We start from the raw sequence: 13204 nt of genomic DNA, 5'->3' as shown, positions 1-13204 counted from the left end.
CGCATCGTGATTTTGACCAACGTCTTCTCGATTTTCCGGAACTTGGCAAATACATTCAACTCCCGGGGACTCTAAACTAACTCCTGATAGCCTTGGTTTGCAGTCAAATAGACACAGTAATTTTTTTTGAGCTTTGAGCTTGTGGGCCGAAATAGAGCCCAACTTCACTCTAAGACTGAAGGAGTAGCCAACACCGCCTTAAGCGCACCGTGATTTTGAAAAACTTCGGCTGATTTGCCGGAACTTGGGGGATATTTTCCAGTCCCGGGGACTCTAAACTAACTCCTGATTGTCTTGGTTTTCAGTGAAATGGACACAGCGAACCTTTTTGAACGCTCACTCTGGAGCTTCTAGACCGAAATATAGCCCCACTTTACTTTAAGACTGAAAGAGTAGCCGAGACCGTCTTGCGCAAATCGTGATTTTGACCAACTTCGGGTCGGTTTCCCGGGACTTGGGGGATATTCTCCAGTTTCGGGGACTCTAAACTAACTTCTGATGGCCTTGGTTTGCACTGAAAGTGACAGAGCAAAACTTTTTAAACACTCACTTTCGAGCTTGTGGGCCGAAATATTGCCCCACTTCACTTTAAGACTGAAAGAGTAGCTGAGACCACCTTACGCACATCGTGATTTTGACCAACTTCGGCTGGATTTACCGGAACTTGGGGGATATTTTCCAGTCCCGAGGACTCTTAAGTAACCCCTGATGGCCTTGGTTTGCATTGAAATGGATACAGCAAAACTTTTTGAACGCTCACTTTTGAGCTTCTGGGCCGAAATATAGCCCCACTTCACTTTAAGACTGAAAGAGTAGCCAAGAAGGTCTTACGCGCATCGTGATTTTGACCAACGTCTTCTCGATTTTCCGGAACTTGGGAAATACATTCCACTCCCGGGGACTCTAAACTAACTCCTGATAGCCTTGGTTTGCAGTCAAATAGACACAGTAATTTTTTTTAGCTTTGAGCTTGTGGGCCGAAATAGAGCCCCACTTCACTTTAAGACTGAAGGAGTAGCCGACACCGCCTTAAGCGCACCGTGATTTTGAAAATCTTCGGCTCGATTTGCCGGAACTTGGGGCATATTTTCCAGTCCCGGGGACTCTAAACTAACTCCTGATTGTCTTGGTTTTCAGTGAAATGGACACAGCGAAAGTGTTTGAACGCTCACTCTCGAGCTTCTGGACCGAAATATAGCCCCACTTTACTTTAACACTGAAAGAGTAGCCGAGACCGTCTTGCGTAAATCGTGAGTTTGACAAACTTCGGGTCGGTTTCCCGGAACTTGGGGGATATATTCCATTTCCGCGGGCTCGACGCTAACTCCTGAATGCCTTGGTTTTCAGTGAAATTGACAAAGGAAAGCTTTTTGAACACTGTCTTTTTGGAGCCTCTGGGCCGAAATAAAATCCCACTTCACTTTCAGACTGAAATAATATCCGAGACCGCCTCACGCTCATCGTGAGTTAGACCAAGTTCAGCTCGATTTCACGCAACTTTTGGGATATTTTCCAGTCCGGGGGACTCTAAACTAACTCCAGATGGCCTTGGTTTGCACTGAAATGCGCGCAGCATCACTTTTTGAACGCCCACTTTGGAGCTTGTGGGCCGAAATATAGCCCCACTTCACTTTAAGACTGAAAGAGTAACCGAGATCGCCTTACGCGCATCGTGATTTTGACCATTTTCGGATCGATTTCTGGGAACTTGGGGAATATTTTCCAGTCCCGGGGACCCTAAACTAACTTTGATAGCTTTGGTTTGCAGTGAGATGCACACAGGAAAACTTTTTGAACGCTGACTTTCGAGCTTCTGGACAGAAATATAGCCCGACTTTACTTTAAGACTGAAAGAGTAGTTGAAACCGCCTTACGTATATCGTAATTTTGACGAACTTCGAATGGATTTCCTGGAACTTAGGGTATATTTTCCAGTCCCTTGGACGCTAAACTAAGTCGTGATGGCCTTGTTTTGAAGTGAAATGGACACAGCAAAACTTTTTGAACGCTCACTTTCTAGCTTTTTGGCCGAAATATAGCCACACTTGATTTTAAGACTGAAACAGTAGCCGAGACCACGTTACGCGCATCATAAATTTGATCAACTTCGGCTCCAATTCCCGGGAGTTGGGGGATATTTTCCAGTCCCGGGGACTCTAAACTAACTCCTGATGGCCTTGGTTTGCATTGAAATGGACACAGCACGATTTTTTGAACGCACACCTTCGAGAGTCTGGGCCGAAATATAGCCCCACTTTACTTAAGACTGAAAGAGTAGCTGAGACCACCTTGCTTGCATCGTGAGTTTGACGCACTCCGGGTCGATATTCCGGAACTTGGGGAATATTTTCCAGTCCCAGGAACTCTAAACTAACTCCTCATGGCCTTGGTTTGCAGTGAAATGGACAGAGCAAAAATTTTTTAACGCTCACCTTCGAGCTTCCTGGCCGAAATAAAGCTCCACTTTACTTTAAGACTTAAAGAGTAACCGAGACCACCTTACGCGCATTGTGATTTTGACAAACTTCGGGTGGATCTCCCGGAACTTGGGGCATATTTTCTTGTCCCGGGGACGCTAAACTAACTCCTGATGGCCTTGGTTTGCAGTGAAATGAACACAGCAAAACTTTTTGAACGCTCACTTTCGGGCTTCTGGCCCGAAATATAGCCCCACTTCACTTTAAGACTGAAAGATTAGCCGAGACTACCTTACGCAAATCGTGATTTTGACCAACTTCGGCTCGATTTCCCGGAAGTTGGGGGATATTTTCCAGTCCCGGGGACTCTAAACTAGCTCCTGATGGCTTTGGTTTGCAGTGAAATAAACACAGGGAAACTTTTTGAACGCTCACTTTCAAGCTGCTGGTCAGGAATAAAGCCTCACTTCACTTTAAGACTGAAACAGTAAGCGAGACCGCCTAACGCGCACCGTGATTTTGACCAACTTCGGCTAAATTTCCCTGAACTTGGGCGATATTTTCCAGTCCCGAAGACTCTTAAGTAACCCCTGATGGCCTTCGTTTGCACTGAAATGGATACAGCAAAACTTTTTGAAGCTCACTTTTGAGCTTCTGGGCCGAAATATAGCCCCACTTCACTTTAAGACTGAAAGACTAACCAAGACCGTCTTCCGCACATCGTGATTTTGACCAACGTGTTCTCCATTTTCCGGAGCTTGGGAAATATATTGCAGTCCCGGGGACTCTAAACTAACTCCTGATGGCCTTGGTTTGCAGTGAAATGGACACAGGAAATTTTTTGCAGCGCTCACTTTGGAGCTTCTGGGCCGAAATAGACACCCACTTCACTTTAAGACTGAAAGAGTAGCCGAGGCCGCCTTAGGCGCATCGTGATTTTGACCAACTTCGCCTTGAGTTGCCAGAACTTAAAAGATATTTTCCAGTCCCGGGGACTCTAAACTAACTCATGATGTCCTTGGTTTTCAGTGAAATTCAGGGAGGAAAACTTTTTGAACGCTCACTTTCGAGCTTCTGGACCGAAATAAAGCCCTACTTTACTTTCAGACGGAAAGAGTAGCCGAGACCGCCTTACGCGAATCGTTATTTTGACCAACTTCGTCTCGATTTCGTGGAACTTGGGGGATATTTTCCAGTTCCGGGCACTGTAAACTACTACCTGAGGGCCTTGCTTTGCAGTGAAATGGGCACAGCATAACTTTTTGAACGCTCACTTTCGAGCTTGTGGGCCGAAATATACAGCCACGTCAGTTTAAGACTCAAAGAGTAGCCGAGACTGCTTTACGCGCATCGTGATTTTGACAAACTTCGGCTCGATTTGCCGGAACTTGGGGGATATTTTGATGTCCCGGACACTGTAAACTCTCTCCTGATGTGGCTTGGTTCGCGGTGAAATGGACACAGCAAAACTTTTTGAACTTTCACTTTCGAGCTTCTGGGCCCAAATATAGCCCCAGTTCACTTTAAGAATGAAAGAATAGCCGAGACCGCCTTACGAGCATCGTGATTTTGACAAAATTCGGCTCGATTTCCCCGAACTTGGGCGATATTTTCCAGTCTCGAGGAGCCTAAACTAACTCCTGATTGCCTTGTTTTGCAGTGAAATGAACACAGCAAAACTTTTTGAACTTTCAATTTCTAGCTTCTCGGCCGAAATATAGCCCCAGTTCACTTTAAGAATGAAAGAGTAGCCGAGACCGCCTTACGCGCATCGTGATTTTGACAAAATTCGGCTCGATTTCCCCGAACTTGGGCGATATTTTCCAGTTCCGAGGAGTCTAAACTAGCTCCTGATGGCCTTGGTTTTTAGTGAAATGAACACAGTAACACTTTTTGAAGGCTTATTTTCGAGCTTCTGGGATGAAATATAGCCCCACTTCACTTTAAGACTGAAAGAGTAGGCGAGACCGCCTTACGCGCATCGTGATTTTGAGCAACTTCCGCTCGATTTTCTAGAATTTTGGCGAAATTTTTAAGTCCCGGGGACTCTAAACTAGCTCCTAATGGCCTTGGTTTGCAGTGAAATGGACGCAGGAAAACTTTTTGAACGCTCAGTTTCGAGCTTCTGCGCCGAAATACAACCGTATTTCACTTTAAGACTGAAATAGTAGCCGAGACCGCCTTACGAGGATCGTGATTTTGACCAAGTTCAGCTCGATTTCCCGGAACTTGGGGGATATTTCATCGCGTAGAATGGCTATTGTTCTCGGGACATTTACTTGCAGTGGAATTAAAATTATAGGTCTCTAATATTAGCAGCGAAGCGTAAACAGGGACGCTCTGATTGATCAAAGATCACGTACGCTTTCCTCCGAAGGGAATACTGCCTTAGCTCATTAACTTGTCAAGGCGGGGCTAAGAAACAAAGGCCTCGAAAGTTATTCTTTATTCTATTGTTTCCGATATCGCGTATTTCAAGCTGGCTATTTCAAGCGTTGGACTTGTAATGGATATTTGCATCCGATTTTTACCATAGGCCATTACATGTATCCGGGTTTTTCGTACCAACGTCTTTTCGTACCACCCATTTTCGTACCACCTACATACACGTTCGTACATGTTCGTACCACATAAACATACATTCCAAATAGCACAGATTTAGACTATCTGATAGTCTAAATGAGATTTTAGATGTATAGCATGGTTTTGATGTGATTTCTTTACGTAAAGGATATCACAGAAGAAGTTCCGGAGAATAATTATCCACGGAATAACACTCTTATCTTCACGCGAGCGAATTATTCTGTGACAAAAACTTCGGAGATTGTTGTCACACAATAACTCGTTCGCCTCTTCGAAATTTTTCAGTAATTGGCGATGTTTCCCTTACTTTATTCGCCTTGAAATCCCCTAAAACTTTGCAAGGAATAAAAAGAATTGTTTCTTTGCTAAAGATCTGGTCTTGAAAGCCGAGCTTCTCAAAAATATCTGACTGATGACACCAGTCTTCACGCTGTTGTTGTCACATAATAACTCGCTGGCCTCTTTGAAGTTTTTCAGTAATTGGCGATGTTTACCTTACTTTATTCGCCTTGAAATCCCCTAAAACTTTGCAAGGAATAAAAAAAATTGTTTCTTTGCTAAAGATCTGGGCTTGAAAGCCGAGTTTCTCAAAAAATCTGACCGATTGACACGAGTCTTCACGCTGTTGTTGACAATAACTTGCTCGCCTCTTTGAGGTTTTTCAGTAATTGGCGATGTTTACCTTACTTTATTCGCCTTGAAATCCCCTAAAACTTTGCTAGGAATAAAAATAATTGCTTCTTTGCTAAAGATCTGGGCTTGAAAGCCGAGTTTCTCAAAAAAATCTGACCGATTGACACGAGTCTTCACCCTGTTGTTGTCACACAATAACTCGCTGGCCTCTTTGAAGTTTTTCAGTAATTGGCGATGTTTACCTTACTTTATTCGCCTTGAAATCCCCTAAAACTTTGCTAGGAATAAAAATAATTGTTTCTTTGCTAAAGATCTGGTCTTGAAAGCCGAGTTTCTCAAAAAAATCTAACCGATTGACACGAGTCTTCGCGCTGTTGTTGTCACACAATAACTCGCTGGCCTCTTTGAAGTTTTTCAGTAATTGGCGATGCTTACCTTACTTTATTCGCCTTGAAATCCCCTAAAACTTTGCTAGGAATAAAAATAATTGTTTCTTTGCTAAAGATCTGGTCTTGAAAGCCGAGTTTCTCAAAAAAATCTGACCGATTGACACGAGTCTTCGCGCTGTTGTTGTCACACAATAACTCGCTGGCCTCTTTGAAGTTTTTTTAAAGTAATTGGCGATGTTTACTTTACTTTATTCGCCTTGAAATCCCCTAAAACTTTGATAGGAATAAAAATAATTGGTTCTTTCGTTTAAGCAAAACAACTGCGCGCTGGTCGGTTCCCGTGCTGTTCTCTTTGTCTGCGTATCACAAGCTTTTCGTTCGCCTTTCTTCCTTGAAGAGAAGACGTCTGCTACGTAGGATTACAAAAAATATTGTCTTACGCTATACATTGTCTACCTCTGTCCTCGCGCTTTATATGCCTTTGCATTTCTTTAGTAGGCCAAAGGTAAAATTCTTATTGGTTAGTCATGAGGGAGGCCGAAAAGCCTCCCGAAAATGTCGACTAAAATGTTAGTCAACATGTCCTTTGGGGTTCAAAGCTTCCAGAAGCTTTTTACCCCAAAGGGCATTTTGTCGCTTTAAAGGCGGTGGAGGTGGTGGTGGTGGTGATTCAGGATCATCCATTTCTATGGATTGGGGGTGGATCGGGGTTTCAAAGAGCTCTGAAAAGAGCTCCCGATCACTTACGATTTCGCTTTCCATGTTCATTGAACAACAGGTTTTCGAATGAATCAGCTGCGCCGACAGCATACTTTTGAAATTCGCGGTAATGAATATTTCAGTTACAGTCAAGTGGTTTTCTTGAATGGGCATTGTTTAGTTTTGACAGCCATTGTTATACAGACGTGTGCTTAAGACAATAGCTCTTCCATCGAAGACGCGCCATTTTCAAATGCAACTCCAACAAGAAGTTTTCAAACTCAAAAAGCTACAGGTTCCTGTGGACCGATTTTCAAATTTGAAACGGGTTTTGTTTCAGTAAAAAGCCATCTTTCATTTGCCGTGCGTGAAAATTAGGAAGGCCGGTTTAGATGGTCTGAAAATTGCTTCTGAAAACGGTCCTCATACAAAAAATGGCCAATTTTTGCCCATTTTCAAGAGCAAAAAGCTACTCCTTATACCTCATATATCAACTTACTTAACGGCTTAAATTGAAGATTCAACCTTCTTCTTCAAAAAGCCGCGCGTGAAAGTTGAAGTTTTAACTCCTGGAAACCAGAACAGTAAGTTTTATCAACGCTATTGGGCCAATTTGGACCCTTTCTTCTCTTAATCAGGGCATTTCACGACACGCAAACATTCAAATTTGCCGCTTCGCCGGTCATGAATCATTAATAATGTCCAGGCATTCTACCCGATGTTCCAATCCGGGGGACTTTAAAGTAACTCCTGATGGCCTTGGTTTGCAGTTAAATGCAGAAAGCGTAACTTTTTAAAGGGTCACTTTCGAGCTTCTGGGCCGAAATATAGCCCCACTTTACTTTAAGACTGAAAGAGTAGCCGAGACCGTCTTACGCGCATCGTGATTTTGACCAACTTCCGTTCGATTTCCCGGAACTTCGGGGATATATTCCAGTCCCGGGGACTCTAAACTAACTGCTGATGGCCTTGGTTTGCAGTGAAGTGGACACAGCACATTTTTTTGAACGCTCACTTTCGAGCTTCTGGGCCGAAATATAGCTCCACTTCACTTTAACAGTGAAAGAGTAGCCGAGACCGCCTTACGCCCATCGTAATTTTGACCAACTTCGGCTCGATTTCCTGAAACTTGGGGGATATTTTCCAGTCCTGCGGACTCTAAAGTAACTCCTGATGGCCTTGCTCTGGAGTGAAATGGACACAGCACAACTTTTTGAACGCTCACTTTCCAGCTTCTGGGCGGAAATATTGCCCCAGTTCACTTTAAGAATGAAAGAGTAACCGGGACCGCCTTACGCGCATCGTGATTTCGACCAACTTTGGCTCGATTTCCCGGGAAATGGGGGATATTTTCCGGTACCAGGGACTCTAAACTAACTCCTGATTGCCTTGGTTTGCAGTGAAATGGACACAGCACAGCTTTTTGAACGCTCACGTTTGAGCTTCTGGGCCGAAGCATAGCCCTACTTCACTTTAAGACTGAAAGACTAGCCGAGACCGCCTTACGCGCATCGTGATTTTGGGCTACTTCGGCTCGATATCCCAGAACTTGGAAGGTAATTCCCAGTCCCGGGCACTCTAAACTAATTCCTGATGGCCTTGGTTTTCAGTGAAATAGACACAGCCAAACTCTTTGAACGTTCACGTTCGAGCTTCTGGGCCGAAGTATAGCCCCACTTCACTTTAAGACTGAAAGAGTAGCCGGCACCGCCTTACGCGCACGGTAATTTAGGCGAACTTCGGCTTCATTTCCTGGGACTTTGGGGATATTTTCCAGTCCCGGAAGCTCTAAACTAACTCCTGAATGCCTTGGTTTTTAGTGAAATGGACACAGGTAAAAGGGGCGCACGCTAGGTTTCCAGGTTGTAGACCGAAATATAGCCCCACTTTATTTTAAGACTGAAAGTGCACACGAAACCGCCTTAAGCGCATCGAAATTTTTAGCCACTATGGCTCGATCTGCCAAAACTTGGGGGATATTTTCCAGTCCCGGGGACTCTACCCTAACTCTTGATGGCCTTAGTTTTCAGTCAAATGGTCACAGGTAACAGGAGCGCACGCTCGGTGTCGAGCTTCTAGGCCGAAATGTAGCCCCAGTTCATTTTAAGACTGAAAGAGTAAACGAAACTGCCGTAGGCTTATCGTAATTTTAAGAAAGTATGGCTCAATTTGCCGAGACTTGGAGGATAGCTTCCAGTCTCGAGGATTCTAAACTATCTCCTGATGGACTTAGTTCTTAGTGAAATGGACACAGGTAAAAGGAGAGCACGCTCGGTGTCGAGCTTGTAGAACCGAAATATAGCCCCACTTCATTTTCGGAGTAAACGAGTAGCCGAGACCGCCTTACGCCCATCGTGATTTTGAGCATATTTGGCTCGATTTGCCGGAATTCGGCGAATATTTTCCAGTCCCGAGGACTCTATGCTAACTCCTGATGGCCTAAGATGTCAGTGAAATGGACACAGGTAAAATTAGCGCACGCCCGGTCTCGAGCTTCTAGGTCGAAATATAGCGCCCCTTAATTTTAAGACTGAAAGAGTAGCCGAGACCGCGTTACGCGCATCCTGATTTTGGGCCACTTTTGCTCGATTTCCCGGAAGTTGGCGAATAATTTAAAGTGCCGGGGACGCTAAACTAACTCCCGATGACCTTGGTTTGCAGTTTAATGAACACAGCAAAACATTCTGAACGCTCACCTTCGAGCTTCAGGGCCCAAATATAGCTCAACTTAAATTTAAGACTGAAAGAATAGCCGAGAACCCGTTACGCGCATCGTAATTTTCATCAACTTCGGCGCCATTTCCTGCAACTTGGAAAATATTTTCCAGTCCCGGGGACTCTATACTAACTCCTGATTGCCTTGGTTGGCAGTTAAATGGACACAGCAAGACTTTTTGAACGCGCACTTTCGAGCTTGTGGGCCTAACTATAGCCACACTTCATTTTAAGACTGAAACAGTAGCCGAGACCGCGTTTCGCGCATCGTGATTTTGAGCAACTTCTGCTCGCTTTCCTGGAACTTGGGGAATATTTGACAGTCCCGGGTACTCTAAACTAACTCCTGATGGCCATGGTTTGCAGTGAAATTCACACAGCACAAGTTTTTGAACGCACACTTTCGAGCTTCTAGGCCGAAATACAGTCCCACATCACTTACGACTTAAAGAGTAGCCGAGACCGGCGTGCGCGCATCGTGATTTTGATCGACTTCGGGTCGATATTCCGGAACTTGAGGGATATTTTCCAGTCCCTTGGACGCTAAACTAGGTGCCGATGGCCTTGTTTTGCAGTGAAATGGACACAGCAAAGCTTTTTGAACGCTCACTTTCGAGCTTCTGGGCCGAAATATAGCCATACTTCACTTTAAGACTGAAACAGTAGCCGAGACCACGTTTCGCGCATCGTGATTTTGATCAACTTCGGCTCGATTTCCCGGAACTTACGAAATATTTTCCAGTCCCGGGGACTCTAAACTAACTCGTGCTGGTCTTGGTTTGCAGTGAAACGGAAACAGAAAAAGTTTTTGAACGCATACTTTCGAGCTTCTGGACCGAAATAGAATCCCACTTCACTTGAAGACTGAAAGAGTAGCCGAGACCGCCTTACGTGCATCGTGATTTTGAGCAACTTCGGTTGGATTTGCCGGAACTAAGGGGATATATTCCAGTTCTGAGGACTCTAAACTAATTCCTGATGGCCTTGGTTTGCAGTAAAATAGACCCAGCAAAACTTTTTGAACGCTCAATTTCGAGCTTCTGGGCCAAAATATAGCCCCCCATTACTTTAACACTGAAAGAGTAGCCGAGACCGCCTTACGCGCATCGTGATTTTGACAAACTTCGGGTTGATTTCCCGGAACATGGGGGATATTTTCCAGTGCCGGGGACTCTCAACTAACTCCTGCTTGTCTTGGTTTGCAGTGAAATGGACACAGCGAAAGTTTTTGAAGGCTCACTCTCGAGCTTCTGGGCCGAAATAGAGCCCCATTTTACTTTAAGACTGAAAGAGTAGGCGAGACCGTCTTGAGCGAATCGTGATTTTGAGCAATTTCGCGTTTATTTCCCGAAACTTGGGGGATATATTCCAGTCAAAGGGACTCTAAAGTAACTGCTGATGGCCTTGGTTTTCAGTGAAATAGACAGAGCACAGCTTTGGAGCTTTTGGGCAGAGATATAGCCCCACTTTACTTTAGGACTGAAAGAGTAGATGTGACCGCCTTACGCGCATCATAATTTTGACGAACTTCGAATGGATTTCCCGGAACTTGGGGGATATTTTGCAGTCCCTTGGACGCTAACCTAAGTCCTGATGGCCTTGTTTTGAAGTAAAATGGACACAACAAAACTTTTTGAACGCTCACTTTCTAGCTTGTGGGCCGAAATATAACCACACTTCACTTTAGGACTGACACAGTAGCCGAGACCACGTTACGCGCATCATGAATTTGATCAACTTCGGCTCGATTTCCCGGGACTTGGGGGATATTCTCCAGTTCCGGAAACTCTAAAGTAACTTCTGATGGCCTAGGTTTGCACTGAAAGTGACAGAGCAAAACTTTTTAAACACTCACTTTCGAGCTTCTGGGCCGAAATATTGCCCCACTTCACTTTAAGACTGAAAGAGTAGCCGAGACCACCTTACGCACATCGTGATTTTGATCAACTTCGCCTCGATTTACCGGAACTTGGGGGATATTTTCCAGTCCCGAGGACTCTTAAGTAACCCCTGATGGCCTTGGTTTGCATTGAAATGGATACAGCAAAACTTTTTGAACGCTCACTTTTGAGCTTCTCGGCCGAAATATAGCCCCACTTCACTTTAAGACTGAAAGCGTAGCCGAGACCGTCTTACGCGCATCGTGATTTTGACCAACGTCTTCTCGATTTTCCGGAACTTCGGAAATACATTCCACTCCCGGGGACTCCAAACTAACTCCTGATAGCCTTGGTTTGCAGTGAAATAGACACAGTAATTTTTTTTGAGCTTTGAGCTTGTGGGTCGCAATAGAGCCCCACTTCACTTTAAGACTGAAGGAGTAGCCGACACCGCCTTAAGCGCACCGTGATTTTGACCAACTTCGGCTCGATTTGCCGGAACTTGGGGCATATTTTCCAGTCCCGGGGACTCTAAACTAACTCCTGATTGTCTTGGTTTTCAGTGAAATGGACACGGTGAAACTTTTTAAACGCTCATTCTCGAGCTTCTGGACCGAAATATAGCCCCACTTTACTTTAAGACTGAAAGAGTAGCCGAGACCGTCTTGCGCAAATCGTGATTTTGACCAACTTCGGGTCGGTTTCCCGGAACTTGGGGGATATATTCCATTTTCGCGGGCTCTAAACTAACTCCTGATGGCCTTGGTTTTCAGTGAAATGGACAAAGGAAAGCTTTTTGAACACTCTCTTTGTAGCTTCTTGGCCGAAATAGAATCCCACTTCACTTTCAGACTGAAATAATAGCCGAGACCGCCTCACGCGCATCGTGAGTTAGACCAAGTTCAGCTCGATTTCACGCAACTTTTGGGATATTTTCCAGTCCGGGGGACTCTAAACAAACTCCGGATGGCCTTGGCTTGCACTGAAATGCGCACAGCATAACTTTTTGAACGCCCACTTTGGAGCTTCTGGGCCGAAATATACAGCCACGTCACTTTAACACTAAAAGAGTAGGCGAGACTGGTTTACGCGCATCGTGATTTTGACACACTTCGGCTCGATTTCCCGGCACTTGGGGGATATTTTGATGTCCCGGAGACTGTAAACTACCTCCTGATGTGCTTGTTTCGTGGTGAAATGGACACAGCAAAATTTTTTGAACTTTCACTTTCGAGATTCTGGGCCGAAATATAGCCCGAGTTAACTTTAAGGAATGAAAGAATAGCCGAGACCGCCTTAGACGCATCGTGATTTTGACCAACTTCGGCTTGAGTTGCCAGAACTTAAGGGATATTTTCCAGTCCCGTGGACTCTAAACTAACTCATGATGGCCTTGGTTTTCAGTTAAATTGAGAGAGCAAAACTTTTTCAACGCTCACTTTCGAGCTTCTGGGCCGAAATATACAGCCACGTCACTTTAAGACTTTTTTTTCAAATGCTTTGTTTTAATTTTATTATTTTGGGGTTACATTAGATTTGTACACACAAAATAGAACAAAACCATCCACAACATGCTGCAACTAATAAGCTAAATGTAATTATAATTTTGCAAAGGTAAGTATAAATTGCCAGGATGTTTTAGACGGCCAGAACTCCAATTTTCATATTGCGAGAACCTGTACAAATTAATACTTTTTTTTTTTAATTTTTTTTTTGTTGCTAAACACACAATTACTTACATTGCCTTACTCTACTCACAACAATAACTAACCTACTTACAATACACTACATTATTGTTATCATCATCATTATTATTATTATTATTATTTCTAATGCTTTTACCGTCTTACAAACGTCACTTACAATACATAAAAAAAACACCTATTTA

This window comes from Orbicella faveolata, unplaced genomic scaffold (assembly GCF_042242905.1).
Source record: "Orbicella faveolata isolate gen_17 unplaced genomic scaffold, um_ofav_v1 contig_47, whole genome shotgun sequence".
Lineage (NCBI taxonomy): Eukaryota > Metazoa > Cnidaria > Anthozoa > Scleractinia > Merulinidae > Orbicella > Orbicella faveolata.
The sequence above is the reverse complement of the archived record's forward strand: the minus strand, read 5'-3'. Positions refer to the sequence as shown.